Source organism: Carlito syrichta, unplaced genomic scaffold (assembly GCF_000164805.1).
Source record: "Carlito syrichta isolate Samal-C Ts95f unplaced genomic scaffold, Tarsius_syrichta-2.0.1 Scaffold306946, whole genome shotgun sequence".
Classification (NCBI taxonomy): domain Eukaryota; kingdom Metazoa; phylum Chordata; class Mammalia; order Primates; family Tarsiidae; genus Carlito; species Carlito syrichta.
This window is the reverse complement of record NW_007251042.1, coordinates 1,490,840-1,509,421: the sequence shown is the minus strand read 5'-3', so window position 1 is coordinate 1,509,421 and position 18,582 is coordinate 1,490,840. Positions and strand designations below refer to the sequence as shown.

The following is an 18,582-nucleotide window of genomic DNA, read 5'->3' as shown; positions in this document are numbered from 1 at the left end:
AGCTTCCTGGTAGTGAACTTGTGAAAGGTCCCGGCAGGAAGAAGTCAGAGAGCTATAAACAGGGCCTTCCAGAAGCATCTGCCACACTTCTCCCCTGGATTCCAGGGCGGGGCTGTGGCCATTCAGCATTTCTGGAATTATCCCAGACGATCGGTTTGCGGTCTTGAAGGGCTGTCATTGAAGGTTTCGAGTAGATTAAATAAACGGTCATTTCTAGGCAGGCACTTTGGAATGCAGTGACAAGCAGGGGCCCCAAATGGCATATGGGTAGCTGGCCACTCCCACTGCCTCTCAGGCCCCTGGCAGCATTCCACGGCAGTGTCTTCCTAGCTTCCTCTTCAAAGCAAAAGTGCTTGTGAGTCTGTATTTTACAACCCAAGTCAGAACAGGGAACCAAAAGTTATACTGCTCCGTGGAAATAAGGAGTGGAAATTTTAGAACTGGAAACTTCCCAAGAGAACCATTTACTTCTAGTTCAATCTTGCCATTTTACAGAGGAAGAAACCGAGACTCAGACGGGTTCCATGTTCTTCCTAGGGGTGCTCAATTGGTGGGCCCGTGGTCACCTCGGGTTAATTACAAATCACCCTAAAATGCAAATGTGACATGTGTGTTTATACAGAAGATCTGCTTTTACCATGCTTCTACTTTTGATCCCTGTCCTCCAGTCAAGCACCACCACGAATGGCCGCTTCTGGGTTGACAAATAAATACTCCCCATTTCTCCCCAGTTCCTTAAACTCTGGCTGCTCAGAGGAGAAGATCAGAAATCTGTTTTTGATTTAAAGCAGCTTCTGGTCGAAGCCCAGCTTTGTAGTCACTTTGGGTTGTTAGGGTCTGAAAGGGAATTTCAGAAACTTTCTCATGATTAGATTGTCAGAAAATGCAAAAGATCCTTGGAAGAGACACTCAAGGGAAGTTGAAAACAAGCATTCTTACCCAAGGTCAGGCAAAGCGTCACCAGCCAGCCCACTCTCAGAGGGAACAGTGCTCATGCCAAGGGTGAGTGAAACTTGCTACCAGCTCAAGTTGTGCTCATATGTACCCAATAATGGTGCACTGCAGTTTCAACTCCTTCTCTATCTCCTTCTGAAACTTGATTTTTTGGGGGGAAAACAAATAAATAAGAAGAGTTCATGCCAATAACAAATAACAAATAAATAAGAGTTCTTGCCAACTTGTAAATATATTCTTTATTGTCATTTTTTCATTTTTACAATTAAAGGTCATCTCTGAGCTGATATTCTTCCCTCCCGCCCCCGACGAGTCGGAGTCCCCTATTGCCCAGGCTGGAGTACAGTGACAGTGGCACGATCACAGCTCACTGCAGCCTCAACTTCCTGGGGTTAGGTGATCCTTCTGCCCCAGCCACTGGAGTAGCTGGGACTACCATGCCCAGCTAATTTTTAAGCTGTTTTGTAGAGAAAAAGTCTCACTATGTTTGCCCAGGTTGGTCTCAAACTCCTGGGCTCAGGTGATCCTCCTGCCTCAGCCTCCCAAAGTGCTGGGATTACAGGCAAAAGCCACCGCATCCAGCCTGAGCTGATATTTTTGAAGCTTTAATAGCTACATACACACCTTCAGTAATTTTCTAAGTAAGTTAATTTAACACTTCACCTTCTAGGCCTGAATAAAAGTTGCCTGAGACGCCAACATTCAAGAGAAAAAAAAAAAAAGATTAAGCACAATTCCATTAGCAAAGCAATCTCCAATCTCATATATACTTAAGGTTTTTAACCCTGTCACAGACAACCCTTCACCCTCCATGGGGCATTTTCTATGGCTCCAGTTCAATCAAGCCAAAGCTTTACTTCTATCCTGACCATGTCTTCTGGGTAAACAGCTCGGCATTGTCTAAGGACACTGAAAAACGCCCATACATGTGTTCCTTCAAAACACCCAGCCAACTGATTTCCTAACAAAGACCTCCTGTGCCGGGGAATTCGCAGACACAGAAATAAAGAGGTGGCATTGGGGTTAGTGAGTTCATGCCCCAGTCACTGCACTAGGCTCCTGGAGAAACAGGACTCGGTTTCCAGAAGCTACAAGATCCTGGGGCTTCTGTTTACACCCTGGACTATCACAGGCACACAGAAAAGTCCCCAAGCTCTGGTGTGAAGCCCCCACCAAGCCCAGCTGACTGAGCCCTGGCAGTTACACAAAGCCCCGCCTCTGAGAAGGGAAGGCAAAAAGAAAAAGAGAGGACGGGAAAAATGATCTAGTGACCTTTGAAAAGTGTCAAGGAATGACACACAGACCTGAGTCTCCAGAGGAAGCCCCTATGCTGCGAGGCTCCAGGTCAATCCCCGACCTTTAGAAGGCACAGCTGTCACCTGTGTCACCACAGGTGACAAGTCTGTCTTCATCCTCCAAGTTATAACCTGGGGCGGGGAAGGTCACTCAGACAAACCCTAAAGCTGCATTCAGCACACGATCATGTTTAATTTTTAGCCGTTTATCTGGCCGTTGCTTCACTGACCGCTGTGACTACCCATTAGTTATGAACCAGTGATGAGTAGAAATGTCTCTGATGTGACCGTAGATCCCCTCTTCCTCCTTTTGTTCCCACCCTTCTCAGGTCTTTAGCTCTGCAGTGAACGTTCCCACCCAAGAGGAGGCTGGGCTTCCCTGAAAGCCACCAGGCAGTGAACAGGGAATTAAACTTTCAGAAGCAGGAGGGAAAGAGCTGCCGAGGAAGGTCCTGCCCGGAAGGAAGTCCAGAGCTAGGTGATCTCAAACCATGGAACTTTCTCGGCCAAGTTTAAGGCTCAGAGCAGAACCCCAAATCAGAGGTCTGTGGATGACCAGGCACCTCGGGAACAGGCCGTGACATTCTCGGGGACAGAAAGAAATGTACAGCTCTGATGTAACATCCAAGTCAAGATAGAGATGCTGAAATATTACTTCCTCGGGGAGCCCTACCTAAACCCTCTCCATGAGATTCAGGGTCCATGGAGACAGTTCATCATCCTTAGAGGAATGATTCCTGGGACATCTGTCCTTCCGGCCAGATGAGAACTCACATGGGGAGAGACCTTGTTTGTGTCAGCCAGCCTGTACCCCTTGTGCCCAGCACACATGGTCATACCATAGGTCCCATCACTTCAATACAATCATGTGTCACTTAATGACGGGGACATCTTCTGGAAAACGCTCCATTAGGCAATTTCATCATTATGTAGACAGGATGGTGTGTGCTTATAAAAGCCTAGATGGTATACCTACGATACACCTAGGTGACATGGTCTAACCTGCTGCTCCTAGACTACAAACCTATACAGTATGTAATTGCACTGCAAGCAGTTATAACACAATGGATATGTTTAGTGTGTACCTAAACATATCGAAACATAGAAAAAGTACAGTTAAAATAAAAAAGATAAAAGAGGCCGGGAGCAATGGCTCACATCTGTAATGCCGGCACTTTGGGAAGCCAAGGCGGGAGGATTGCTTGAGCCCAGAAGTTCAAAACCAGCCCGGGCAACATAGTGAAACCTCATCACTACAAAAAAATAAAAATAAACTTAAAAATGAGCAGGGCGTGGTGGCATACACCTGTAGTCCCAACTAGTCAGGAAGCTGAGATAGAATGATCACCTGAGTCCAGGAGGTAAAGGCTGCAGTGAACTGTAATCCATGACACTACACTCCAGCCTGGGAGACAGAGTGAGACCTCTGACTCAAAAAACAAGAAAAAATGGCACACCTATATAGGACCCTTACCATGAAGGAAAGAGCTTGCAGGACTGGAGGTTGCTTTGTGAGTCAATGAGAGAGTGTAAGTAAATGTGAAGCCTAGGACATGACTGTCCACTTCTGCGGACTATAAACACTTGTGCCTGTAGGCTATGGCAAGTTTTTAAATAAATTGTTTTCTTTCTTCAATAATAAGTTAGCCTTAGCAGGCCGGGCGTGGTGGTTCACGCCTATAATCCCAGTACTTTGGGAGGCCGAGGTAAGAGAATTGCCTGAGCTCACAGGTTCGAGACCAGCCTGGGCAACTTGGCAAGACTTTATCTCTACCATAAACCAAAAAATTAGCAGGACATGGTGGCGCATGCCTGTAATTCCAGCTACCAGGAAGGCTGAGGTGAAAGGATCACCTGAGCCCAGCAGGTTGAGACTGGTGGCCGTGAGCGTGTCACTGTACTCCAGCCTGGGTGACAGAGTGAGATTCCAACTCAATAAAATAAAATAAAATAAGCCTTAGCTTACTGTACCTTTTTTTCTTTGTAAACTGATGAATTTGTTGACTTTTGTATTCTTTTGTAATACAACTTAGAACACAAATACATTGTAAAGTTAGGCAAAAATATTTTCTTTGTATCCTTATTCTATGAGCTTTTTCTACTTTTAAACTTTTTTTTTTTAACCTTTTAAACTTTTTGTGTTAAACACACACATGAGCCTAGGTCTAACCGGGGTCAGATCATCAATGTCACCATCTTCCTCCTCTCCACATCTTGTCCCACTGGAAGGTCTTCAGAGGCAGTAACAGGCATGGAACTGCCATCTCCTGTGACAACAAAGCCTTCTTCTGGATATCTCCCCAAGGCTCTGCCCATGGCTATTTTACAGTTAACTTTTTAAAAATAATAAGTAGAGGTACACTTAAAAGTAGCAATAAATAGTATAATAAACATATAAATACATAAATAATAGTAATAGTAAACACAAAATAAACAGTAACGGTCATTTACATCACAATCAAGTATTATGATCTGTACATGATTGCATGTGCTAGACTTTTCTACGACTGGCAACGCAGTAGGTTTGGCCACACCAGCATCACCATACACACGAGTGATGTGTTGCGTTTTGACGTCACCAGGTGACAGGAATTTTTCAGCTCCATCATACTCTATGGGACCACCATTACATGGGGTCTGTCGTTGACTGAAATGTCATTAAGCAGCACACAACTGTAATTTAGTCATTCAGTGAAGGCCAAGGGATGACAACATCCTTTTGCAAAAGCCTTTTGAATCTTCCTAGGTAGACACATTACTAGAAATCAGGCTAACACAAGCCAACATTCAGTCAATGAACCCCAGAGGCCGTGACTAAGAAAAGCAACTGTCTTGATCCCTCAGTTAAAGACACACCCTGGGGTCACCCCTTTCACCCACATACAAATACACACACACACACCCGCAGCATCTTCTTTCCTTTGCAAAGCCTCCCCCACCTCTCTGGTCTGACTCCTTAGATCTGATCATTAGCCGGGGGCCGCCTAGGAACTTTAATCTGGGCTCCCGACAGCCCTGGCACACCCACAGTCCACATCAGGGCAGAGAAAACAGGGTAGGGAGCATCCTGTGTCCAGGTCATCCCGTGAGTCAGAGGCAATGCCAGCAAGTCTCTGCTGCCCGGTGAGCCTGGCTGGCCAGCTTCCTGCAAGCTGCAATCCCCACCCTCCAACACCAGGCCCCGGCCAGGGCGAGGTGCCTGCAAAACCTCCAACGTGGGTGCTGTGGGGTCCTCGAGACAGAGGCACCTGTGTGTTACCTCCCTCTCCTCTTAAGCAAGCGAGAAAAAACAGAAAACAGAGATGGGAAAGGCCAAGGCGGGAAAAGTCCAAGTGTTGGCAAACACACACAGTCATGCTTCGGGGTGATTAGTCACCTTCCTGCTTCTGGGGGACTCTCCCCACCACAATGTCCCCAGACTCATCTGCCTGGTGTTCAAGGGACAGGGACAGACTCTTGAGGAAAATAAGAGTGAGGATGCAGAAGGTATATCCCCTCCCTGGAGCAGGACGGCCTGTGCTGTACCCAGGCGACTGTCATGTCCTTTCTCCATTACCAAGTGAAGCTGTATGTCTGAGCATGCTCGGAGCAGCCCCCGTGTTTCCTCATCAGCCAGCCAAAGAGACGGCGGCAGACGGCCACCCCGTCTTGGTTCAACAGATGGGAGACACAGTAAGGAGAGAGGTTAAGTGCCCAAGGCCACGCAGCTGTGATGAGTTCTATGGTCATGCTGGAATGAGAGCCTGGATTTTCCATTCCAGCAAGCTAACCTTACCCCTCCAAGGGTGTGATAAGTAAGTACCAGTGACTCTGCACCTGCATTTCAAAACAGTGCTCCCTGCAAACCTGGCTGTCTCTTCTCACTTGATACAGTAAATGGACCTGCAAGGGAGGCAGGCTGAGCACTGTTACCCTTCCCTATCACAGAGGAGAAAACTGCAGTCCTAGTGGACCAAGGAACTTTCTGATGGAGTGCTTTTCCCAATAGGTGGCTTTTATACTGTGATCTGGAAAGGAATCCTCAGACCAGTCCAAATTCAAAGCACTATATTGAGTGCAACTTCACTTCCCTGCTGAACTGAGAAAGTGCCCCAGCGGCTGCAATTTGTTCTGGAGCAAGAAGCCAGCCAGAGCCAAAAATATCCTGTGGCAATAGCCATTTGTCATCAATCCCTTTCTCTCGGTACTGGAGTATTTGCCTGAAGAACTCCTAACCATACATTAGAGCCCTACATCCTGGGCCACACTGTCAGGGTGCTGTGATATCCTAGAGTCACCCCCTCAACTAGAGTTCATCCCTCCTAAGAACGCAGCTGGGACCCCATCATCAACCCCAGCCCTTTCTTATCTCCCAGAACCCAGCTCAAGAGCTCCATTACCTCTGAGTCGGCACCCAGCACCCACCTGCTTGCTCCGGCCTGTTACCCTCCTTACTCCTCCCACTCTAGCTCTACAGCAAGAAAAGGCCCGAATTCCAGGATATGTCATTTTTCTGATGCTCAGTTTTCTCAAATATGAAATGAGAAAACACACATGCCGCCTTTTCTCATCTTCAAAAGACATGTGAGAGAGCCAGGCTCGGTGACTCATGCCTGCAATTCCAGCACTTTGAGAGGCCAAAGCAAGAGGACTGCCTGAGCCCAGGGTTCAAGACCAGTCTGGGCAACTTGGTAAGACCTTGTCTCTACAATAAATCAAAAAATTAGCTGGACGTGGTGGAGGGCGCCTGTTATTCCAGCTACTTGGAAGGCTGAGACAGAAGCATCGCCTAAGCCCAGCAGGTCAAGGCTGTGGTGGCCGTGAGCATGCCACAGCTCTCCAGTCTGGGCGACAGGGTGAGACTCTGACTCAAAAAAAAAAAGACATGTAATTTGGCCATTATTGGATCAAATGACCAAATAAAAATTAAAACACTATGAAAATATTGCAATGTACAATTCCAAGAGTTATATACAAATATTGTCAGGCATTCACATAATAATACTTTTAGAGATAATAATAGAAGCTGATATTAACTGAGTGTGTTGACATGTACCTGGGACTATTTTTAACAATTTAGGTGTAGCATCTCAATTAATTCTCATGGTAACACTCTTGAGGTGAATACTGTTATTAGTTTCACTTTATAGATGATAAAAATAAGGTTTGGGGAACTTGACCAGGTGCCAATCCAGGCAGTGTGGCCCTGAGCCTGTGGTAATAACTTGAACAGCATACTGCTTCTGATACTCCGCATGTCAAGGTTTACAAAAGCCATTCACAAATGTGATCTCACCTAAGCTTCCAGCACCCCTGTCAAAAAGGTAAAGAAGATGATATTAGTCCATTTTCATGAGGAGAAAACCAATCCAGAGAAATGATTGGCCCAAGGTTTCCAAGCTGGTTCATGGCAGGACCAGGACTTAAAATCATAGGTTCCTCCCAGTTTGATGGTCCTTCCAGGGGTCTCCATACTAATGTAAGTCCTATATGGACACACCCCTTCTGAGCTCCCGCCCACAGAAGCATTTCAAATAAACCCCTTTTGGTCATCCCAAGGGAAAAAAGCTGTCAGCACAATAAGAGCTGGGGTCAGGAACTTTCACCAGCAATGGACACCACAGACCATGTGGCCAGCCAGGCCTCAGGGTCCCAGAGCTTTCTGAGTCTCCTGCTAGATGTGTCTGATGGACCCAGAGGTGCTGTGGCCCAGGGGATGTCCCTGTAGTGACACAAAGCTGCAGTCCCTTAACTTGACCCGCACGGCCAGACGTTTCCTAGACTTGTTATGCAACTCTTGTTTCAAGTAAGCTGCTGCTGGGATTTCTCCCTGTTTCAACATATTTTGTTTTCTCTTCAGAGAGAAAGCACAAATGTGAAACCACAACACCTCACAGTGACCTTCTGGACTGTCTGGAGTTAGTTGTAGGGTGGAGGATGTTTTCAAAGGTGTCTTATATGAGCTGAGTTGAGCTTCCAGAATGACACAACCACAGGAGTGAGGAAGAGAATGGAGGGGGTGTGCTTGGTACAACTGAGGGTCACAGACTCCTGCAGCAGAAAGAACTGATTCAAGAGTACCTGGCAAAGAAGCCAGGATGACATGCCCATGTCAGCTCCAGACCTGCAACTGCAAGATGGCAGCAGTTTAGCAAGTCTAGGGTCCAGACAACCTTGACCTTGTTCTTTTAGCTCATGTGAAAGTATATATCAAAATAAGCAGTTCTTCTTTTCCAGGGGAGCCAGTGCTGGCGCCTAAGCTCAGGGTCTAATTATAGGGGCCAGGCATTCTTATTTCTGTAGCCCAGTGTCTAGCACAGTGCCTGGGCAAAGAGGGCAATCAGGAAATGTGGAATAAATGAGTATTCAGATAAAGAAACAGCTTCATGGGGTGCCACTGCTGCTTGCTGGGTTCTATAAAAAAAAAAAAAAAAAAAGGACAAACAAGAGCCAAAAAAGTCTTTCTTGTAGCCAAGATACGCTATGAATTCAAAAACAATGCAAAACAAAACAAAATTTAAAACTAGCATTTGTTTAAAAGCAGGATTTCTTTGGTCAGGCATGGTGACTCATGCCTGCAATCCCAGCACTTTGGGAGGCCAAGGCGGGAGGATCACTTGAGTCCAAGAGTTCAAAACCAACCAGGCAACATAGTAAGACTCTGTCTCCTCAAAAAATTGGGAAAATAAAATGAGCCAGATGTGTGGTGGTGTGCACTTGTAGTCCCAGCTACTCAGGAGGCTAAGATGGGAGGATCATCTGAGCCCAGGAGGTCAAGGTTATGGTGAGCCACGATTGTGCCACTGTACTCCAGCCTAAGTGAAGCCCTAACTCTAAAAAAAAAAAAAAAATTCCCATCTCTTTAAAACAGCCTTGGCTTCCTTCATTCAACCAATAGCCACAGACTAACTCTGAGTGTCACACTATGGGGGAGGACAAGACGGGAAGACTGGAGAGGGAAAAAGTCTCAGTCTCTGTACGCACCACACCAAGAAGGCAGGTTTCACTTGGAAGGCATCCGAACCGCTAATGGAGTTCCAGGTGGGGGGATATCTACTGCAAACTGCAAAACGGCAGCGCCCCTCAGCAGGCTTGCTGCACTGTGCAGAATGACTGGGTTTTCCACCCCTATCAGCTTGCCTCACCTCTCCCACAGGATCCCAGTTTGATAATAAACACCGTGACCCAGCACCTGCACAGAGCTCTATACGTTTAAAACTGTGCCCTGCAAGCCTGCCTGTCTCCTCTTACAGATACACTAAGTGGACCTTCAAGGGAAGCAGGACAGGCACCATGACCCTTCCCTATTTCAGATGAGAAAACTTCACCCCACCAGGAAGCCGGAGGGTTCCGAGGCCAGAGTGAGCAGAACCAGCTATAAATGAATGATTTGCAGAATGAACTGCAGTAGTTGATCCACCAGACACTTACTGAGCACCTACCGTGTGACCAGGTGCTATTTCTGGCCATGAGAATACACCAGAAAACAAAAGAGCAAAAACCCCTGCCCAAAATTAATGAGGGAAGACCATCAATAATTCAAATAATATTACAAATGAAGTATATAAACAATATAAATAAGTAAATGATAGTGTGTTGGAAGGTTAACAAATGTTGTGGTGAAAAACAAAATAGGGCAGAGTAGGGATGGAAGGGAAGGGAATCTTCACTTTCAACTCAGGCCGTCAGGGACCTCAAGGCAAAAGAGACAAGTCCAAGACCCCTGAACCAAGGCAGAAGTGGCCGCGGGAGGGAGAGATGGAAACAAACTCAAGACGTATTCAGGAAGCAAAGCGGACAGGCCTTGCATGTACATGGGCCAGGAGCTGGAGAAATGGTGAAGAGGATTCCCCAGGGTGCTGAAGGAAGGATCCAGCAGAAGGGCAGACCCGAGGGGAGGCCAGGACACCCATTCTGGACACGCCAAGTCTGAGAAGGCCACGAGGCAACTGGAGATACAGATCCCTTGAGAGCCTGGACCCCAGATAGCCATCTGGGAGCTATCAGGACCCAGGTGGAAACTGAGACACGCGTGCTGAGGAGAAATGGGGGGGAGAGGGTAGAATTCCTGAGGAGGAGCCAGGCCCAAAGAGGGAAACTGAGGACTGTGCAACTGAGAGGTGCCCTTGGCAGGGACAGAGGCAGCAGGTAAGCTAGGAACACAATGACTGACTAGCAAAAAAGCCAGGCAGCAGGGATGGCAGGTGAGGTGGTAGAGATCAATGTCAACAGTCCTTTCCTAATATATTTTAAAAAGGAAAAAAGGGCAACAGAGTTTGTTGGCAGGTGGAACTTCAGGGCACATGGCATTGAGGTAAGAAGTCTGGCTTTATTTAAGACAGGAAGGGCTTGGACCTGTAGACATGCTTTTGAGTAGGACCCAATGGAGGGGAGGAGGCTGACGATCCTGGAACTGGATCACTCAAGAGTGAGGGGGCAAAAATATCGACCACCATCACTGTTTATTCAGAACTCAGGCACGAGGCACTCCAGCAAGGGCCTTATATACGCTGTTTCCCTTCATGCTTTCAACTCCCTATAAAATAGACCTTGGTATGGAGACACTTGTAGGGTTTACAGGGGTCAGGTAACGTGCGCAGGTGTAGAGCCAGGATTCAAATTCGGAGTACTTGGATGGTTCCTACACATCACCCTTTTCTGCAACCACTGACTCACCTTAGAGGAAGGAAGGACACTTGTTATATTATGGTGACAGGGGCTGTCTTAGCCCATTTTATGCTGCTATAAAGGAATACCTGGGGCTGGATAACTTATTTTTAAAAAGAGGGTTATTTGGCTCACGGTTCTGCAGGCTGTACAAGTATGGTGCCAGCATCTGCTCCTGGTGAGGGCTTCAGGAAGTTTCCACTCATGGTGGGAGGGAAGGGGATACAGATATCACGTGGCAAGAAAGGGGAAAAGAGAGGGGAGCTCTTGTTTGAACAACCGGCTCTTGTTTGAACTAAGAGAGCAAGAACTCATTCATTACTGTGAAGACAGCACCAAGCCATTCATGAGGGGATCCACCCCTATGATATAACAGGTCCCACCACCAACACTGGGGGGTCACATGTCGACTTGAGTTTTAGAAGGGACAAATATCCAAACGGCAACAGGGACTACAAAGCAAGAGAGTTTGAAAGGACAGTGATAGGAAGATGGGTTTGACTGGGGTCCTGGTTACTCTGTGAAGAAGCCAGATGCCATGCTGAGGTTAAAAATATAGGAGGCTGGACACAGTGACTCACACCTGTAATCCCGGCACTTTGAGAGGCTGAGGTGGGAGGATTGATTGAGTCCAGGAGTTCAAGACCAGGCTAGGCAACACAGCAAGAGCTCATCTCTATAAAAAATTTTTTTAAAAATCAGCCAGGTGTGGTGGCATCACCTGTAGTGCCAGCTGTTCAGAGGCTGATGTGGAAGAATTGTCCACGCCCAAGAGATCAAGGCTGTGGTGAGCTATGATCAGACCCCTGCACTCGAGCCTGGATGACACAGTGAGACTGAATCAAAAATAAAAATAAGTAAAGGAGGAATGGGAGGGCCATTGTGGAGCATGCAGACAGCTGCCCAGAACACATGGAAGTTCAGACCACAGCACCGAGAGCCTGCAAATCTAGGGATAACACACCCGCAGGACACCAGTGGAGGCAGCTATGCCTTTCTATTTCTCCTGAAGGGCTTGGTTACCCAAGGAACAGATAGGCTCAGGACTGGGAAAGGGCAGGCCAGGTTTAGAAGAACTAAAGGCAGAGAGATTGAGGGCCCAAGAGCAGCTGCAATGATTGACCATGGGGTTCAAGTTAGGAATTTTAAGATTTCAGAGGTAGACAGGTTCTAAGTTAGGTCAGGGTCCAGTAAAGACCAAGGCCATTGATCTCAGCGGCATGAAGGATAGAGAGATTTGGATGAGAGTCGGGTGATAACTGAGAGGGGCCATCTTAAGAGTGATGATGGGATCTGTGGTGGGGTCGAAGCCTGTCTGTTAGATGCCAAAGTCCCCAGAAAATGAGGGAAAGAGCCCACAATCATGGTGACGATGATGATAAAGATGAGAGTTGACACAAAGTGAGCACTCACTGTACTGTGTGTGTATCAGGCACTATGCTAAGTGTGTTTCAGAGCTTAACCGTCACAACCACCCCAGGAGATCAGTACCATCTTTTCCCCCTTTTGCAGATGGGGAAATTGGGCGCTGAGAGGTTAAGAAACTTATACCAGGTCACACCTAAGTGGGGGAAAGCAACCAGCCCCCTAAAGTCAGAAGGGGGTTAAGAGCCCAAGACACTAAAACAGTCAAGCTCAAGGGCCCATGCTCCTAACCATTAGGAAGAAGGGCTGGATTTCTTCTAGAACGGGGGAGCTGGAAGAACATTCGGTCAAGACAGGGAGATGCAAGGCAGCCTGTTAACAAGAAACTTCCAAAGAGCCCAGTGAAGGGAAGAAGGAGCGAAGCAACGGACAGTTGGATCAGAAAAGAGAAAGTAAGAAGAAAATCAGTATCCCCATTTTACAGACAAGGACACAAAAACTCAGAGATGCTAAGTGTCCTGCCCAAACCATTAACCCAAAGACTGGAATTTGAATTGCCCCAAGACAGTTCTCTAAGCTGAGAGATCCAGTTCAGTAGAAGCTCGAGGGAAGGTTTACAGTCCAGAAAAGGGGAAAAGACTGGATACTTCCCTTCTATGACAAGTATCAGCTACAAACACCCAAGCTGGGTAGCACTCAAATTGGGCAAAGGGGAGCAGGCTCTGGGCAAAACCATCCCTTCTGAAGTGGTTCAGCCAACATCATGAATCCAGGGTGTGTCTGTGGCTAGCATTGATGAGGCCTGACAGCTGGTGTTCTGGACTACAAACAAGCAAACAGAAACACAAATGTCTTGAGAAGGAAAGGTTCAGTACTAGTGGAGATAGGAAAAGAGCCAGAAAGTGGCAACCAACCCCCTAAAGTCAGAAGGGGGTTAAGAGCCCAAGACACTAAAACAGAAAACGTGGGACGGAAGCCCCGAGATCGGGTCCCTGCTCCAAAAACCAGATGGGACAAAAGCCCTCTTCGATGAGATGGCCAAAGACGGCAAAAACGTGCCAACATGGAAACCAGGCAAAGGTCTGAGAAGTACGTTCCTCCCTTCCAGGTGGCACAAACGTCCCCAACCCCCACATACACACCCCAGTGTGACCTAAGCAATGCAGCTGATTAAATCCCCCACTCAGCCCCAAATGCCTCTCCCTTCTAAAAAGCTGAAGCCCCCCCTTTCCTGCTCACCACCCCTCCTGGCGCCATGGCCTGCCCCTCCCCCCACACCAGGGCAGAGCAAAATGTTTAAGGTCCCTGAGCCCTCCTCAGGGCAGGCCTGAGGGGTACAGGTCATAGCTGTGGGTATCAGCATGCAGCCTAGTGGTATATAAAACAAAGAACAGACTGCAGGTCAAGAATGCTCTTTTTTCTTTCTTTCTTTCTTTTAACTACAGGGCATGGAGGCCAAGGCAGGAGGATTGCTTGAGTCAGGAGTTCAACACCAGCCTGAACAACATTGTAAGACCTTGCCTCCACAAAAGAGCCAGTTAGCCAGGCATGGGAGCACGTGCCTGTAGGCCCAGCTACCTGGGAGGCGGAAGGATCTCCTGAGCCCAGGAGGTCGAGGCTGCAGTAAGCTGGGATTGCGCCACTGCACTCCAGACTGGGCAACAGAGTGAAACCCTGATTCAAAAGGAAAAAAGAATGCCCCTCTTTGGACTTCCCCTCCAAATTCGCCTTTTAAAAAAGCACCTCTCAATGAAGAAAGATAGAAAAGAAGGAATCAGGGACGTGAAGGAGAGAAGATGGGAAGGGAGAGAGAAAAATCACTATAATTTTGCTCTAGGAACTAGAGCAATTTGGGATTTCACGCCCTTTTGAAGCTGAATAGCATCAGTGCGCCGCACTTTGAAAAGCACTGAAGTGGGTGGGAGGGAACTCCTGCAGCTGCCTGCACGTCCCCCACCCCCCAGCACTCTTCCCACCAGCCAGCCTGTTGCCAGGAAGAGAGAACCAGAAGTCGGGAAACGCTGGGCCACCCTGGCCTGACACCTGGTTGGTTGGATGCTGCCTTGAGCTAGGCAAGGCCGGTAGGTCACAACCATCAGGTCAGCTGGAAGAGGCCTGAGGCTCAGCTCCCCTGGCCCTGGAGCGAATGCTCGGTGGTGCCCCAGGCTGGGAAGGAGGGCTCACCCTAGGAGAGCAACAGGAAGGGTCTCCCTGACAAGCAGAGTCAAAGAAGGGCCCTGAAAGGGTCAGCGGAAGTCCTGGCTTCAAATCTTTCCTGTTTCCTTGCCTTCACCACAGTGGATTCAGCATGGTCTACGAGTGGCGTGCCTAATCCGGTTGGAATTTCCTCCTCCACCCACCTGGCATGGTCCCCGCGGTCTTGAGTGCTCCTGACAAGACCAGGAGTTCTCATACCCGCCCTCCCCAACCAAGTGCCACTTGCCACTTTGGAACACCAGGTAGAGGCCTAAGGAAGACCTGCAGCCCAGCCTGGGCTAGAAAGGGGCAAGTCACCGCCACCATTGGTCCACAGCCCTGCAGAAACCCGATGTCCCCTCCGTTGGTATCCCTTTGCGGCTCACTATATTTGTGGGGGCAGCCAAAGCTCCCAGCAGCCTGGCCCTTTATGGATGGGGGAGTACTCACATCCCACCACGGGAGGACCAAGGGACAGGATGACACAGGAGGGAGCAAGAACACGGCCAGAGGTCTCCCCGAAGAACCATGTGGTAATCTCAGTGTTGCCTGCTGGAGCTCCAGAGTCATTAAGGGGTATCAGGCTCGGTGGTTTTGATACTTTTTTTGACCATAACCCCCAGCCAGAAGTGCATTTTACACTGCCACCTGAGGAACACATATACAACCCAACAGAATTTCTTTTATTTGTTTATTTATTTATTTTTAAAGATGCGGGGTACAATTCAGCATTAGGTATACAAGTGGTCAGCATACAAGCAAAGTTTGGGCCTCCCTTTGATCCTCACTTTGGCTGGTTTGTGATCAGGTACCCCCATTGATGGTGCCACCCCCACCACGGTAGTATCTCGCTACTGCCAATCCCTTTCTTAAAGTATTATGGTAATTGTTCAGGGTCCGCGTATGCTTGAGAACGTGGTACTCTGTTCTTTGTTTCTGTGATAGATCACTGAGTATGATAGACTCTAAATTCATCCAAGTTGCTACGAAGTCCACATGCCAAACAGACTTTCAGCAAGCAACATTTCTCCTGTACATGCCGTCCACACTCATATTTTGTACTTTCACCAATATCTTTTTTTTTTTTAATGCAGTCTGATCATAGATCATGACCCTCAGTTTGAAAAACGCATAGTCATTAAAGGGACACTGGGTGGGGCGAGACCTCATGAATAAGCAAATTTAATATGATAATTGTAAGCATCAGGGAGACTGACTCTCAGCACTTAGGACCCCAAAACAGGCAGCACCAAGCTCAGGGTGGAAAGTGACCAGTACCTGGTTCCTCAGCCCACACTGCCTAGGACAGAAAAGCTGCAAAAACCTTGTCATTGACCATGACAAGATCAAAGTTAAAAATGTGTGCCTTTCAAAATTAAAAAAACAAAAACAAAAAGAAACCACTTTTTTTTCAAGATACGATTTACAATGATTTGGTTTCAGTTGTAAAAATATTCTGAAATTTCAAGTAACATAAAAGAGGACACTGGGTGTTCTGTGTTCAGACAAATGGAATATGGGTCAAAAATGTACAGAAACACGGAACAGGTCCACAGCCCCCATCTTATGAATGACAGAACGGAGGTACGAAACAGTGTCCCAGGGATGAAGCAAGGGGGTAGAGGGGTGGCAGGACTTGAAACCCAACCTAGGCCTCCCGACTCAATGACTCCTGGTCTCCTGTCATCCAAAATATTTAAGAGGAACACAGTTGTAGTCTCTTTAGTGAAGCATTTCCATGACTAAAGATGCATTCCTGGCCAGGCTCGGTGCCTCAGCCTGTAATTCCAGCACTTTCGGAAGCCAAGGCCAGTGGATTGCCTGAGTCTGCAGGTTCGAGACCAGCCCAGGCAACTTGGAGAGACCTCGCCTTTACAATAAATAAATTTTAAAAATTAGCCGGGCATGGTATGGCGCACCTGTAGTTCCAACTACTTGGAAGACTGAGGTGGAAGGATCGCCGGAGTCCAGCAGGTTGACACTGGGATGGCTGTGAGTGTGCCACTGCACTCCAGCCTGGGTGATGGAGTGAGACCCCAACTCAAAAAAAAAAAGATGCATCCCTGATGGCTCAAACTGGACAAATACTGTGTGGATCTTGGCAGGCCTGGGCAGCCTCCCTGAGGCTGGGGTCATGCAACCTGGGCTCACACTACTTCATTCTCTGTGCCTTTTGTCTCAGTTAAAAATTGGAAAGAATAATTCCGCTACCCCTTCAAGAAAGTTGTAGGGAAAAACAAGAGATGCTTTAAAACCAACTCTGCATGCTTAAAAACAGAAGAGGGGCTGGCGTGGCGGCTCACACCTATAATCCCAGCACTTTGGGAGGCCAAGGTGAGAGGATTGCCTGAGCCCACGGGTTCAAGATCAGCCTGGGCAACTCGGCAAGACCTCATCTCTACAGTACATCAAAAATTAGTCAGGTGTGGTGGCACGTGCCTGTAGTTCCAGCGACTTGGAAGGCTGAGGCGGAAGGATCGCCAGAGCCCAGCAGGTCGAGGCTGCGGTGGCCGGGAGTGGCCATTGCACTCCAGCCTGGGCGACAGAGTGAGATTCCAACTAAATAAATAATTAAATAATAAATAAATAAAAGAGGTGAAATAGTTGGATAGGAAGAATTTTTTAAAAATTAAAACTTCATTAAAAAAAAAAAAGAACAGAAGAAGGTCATGATTTGCGGTTAGAGTCAGAATCCCAGAACCTAGAAGACTTTACTGATTAGCTAACGCGAGCCTCATCTTACAGACAAGTCCCATAAGGTGAGTGATGTGTCTAGAAAAGCCAGACCAGCTCTTTCTACCACTCACACCATGTTAACCTGTCCACGGGTGAAAACCGCTACAGAAAGTAATACTAAGTACACAGGTGACATCTGACTCAAAACATACCCACGTTTCCAGGCAGCAGGAGGGCAGGGAGGGACCTCACACAGATCACACAATTTAAACATGTGAGATAAATGCCTCTTGAGAGTGTGTCAAAGACATGACTAATTATTTCTAATCCTAAAAATAAGTTAAAACGATGCTCTGAGCTGAACTCGAAGCTGAGGCCAAGGGTCTCACAGGTCATGGGGTTCCCCAGTAGAACACTCATCTCAAGATACTAGTGGGTCTGGAGCCTGCTCAAATAACATCTCCCTACTCCTAACTTTCTTCAGACTCTGCCCAGGGCACCTAAGACAACAGCCACCTGGCATCTATCCAGTCTTTCTTCGAGGAGTTGTGATGTCTACCATCCCACTGGGAACAGTGGCAGAGAAAGACCACTCCTCTGATTCCCCACAGGGAGAGCCAGAAGGGCGATGGCTCGGGCCCAGCAGCGCGCTGGAAGCCCAAGCCTTTCCTCACTGGACTTGTGCCTGTCCAGCCATTGAACGCCAGCTGGGAGAGAGCTGCCCGGAGCCGGGAAGACCCTCTAAGTTAGACAGACATCTGGCCTTCTCACACCTGCTCTCATGGGGCCAGCATCAGCAACAAGATACAGCCGCTGGTGGGTGGCTCTTGGGGACTCTGCCTTACAAGATAACTGCACCCTAGAGAGGGCTTCGAATCCCCCCAAAGCACCCTGGAGTTGCAGCCAGAAGAGTCAGGTGGCCTAGGAGCCTGGGCAAGTTAATCCGTTTCTTAACCGCCGAGCTTGCTGCGTAAATTAGATGAGTTATGCCCACAAGAGTGCGATGTGTAACAGTCCGTTCTAGTAGTCTCTCCTGCCTCACTATTCCCTGGCCATTGGGTGTTTGGAACTGGCTAGCAGAGGGCAGCTCTCAGTCTAACAGGCCAAGCCCGCCCTCTAAAGCCGCCGCCTTGTAGAAAAGCCCACTGAGACGGCCTGGGCAAGCGACTGGACCGGGCTTACAGGAAACCGAGTGCCTATCCCACAGCCCCGAGCTCTAAGGAGAAGCTCTCCCGGCCCGCCTTCCCGCAAGCAAAAGGAGAAGGCAAACGTCACTGCAGGTCTCACTGCCTTGCAGCGGCTGCGCTGCCCCAACTCCGGGGAAAGAGGTGCACTCACCCCGACACCAGGGACCCACCCAGGCTTCGCCGAGCCGGGACGCCCCAAAGGAGCTGCCACGAGCGAGAGAACTCCTGCCGTCCCCTCCCCCACGCCGCCCCCCGCCTCACCC

At 48.3% G+C, this 18,582-nt stretch overlaps 1 protein-coding gene across 3 annotated transcripts in view; it reads right to left on the bottom strand.

The window, feature by feature from the left end:
- Positions 1 to 18,582, bottom strand: part of SLC25A37 (solute carrier family 25 member 37) — a 46,447-nt gene that overhangs the window by 27,460 nt on the left and 405 nt on the right. The gene's annotated exons all lie outside the window — the stretch shown is intronic.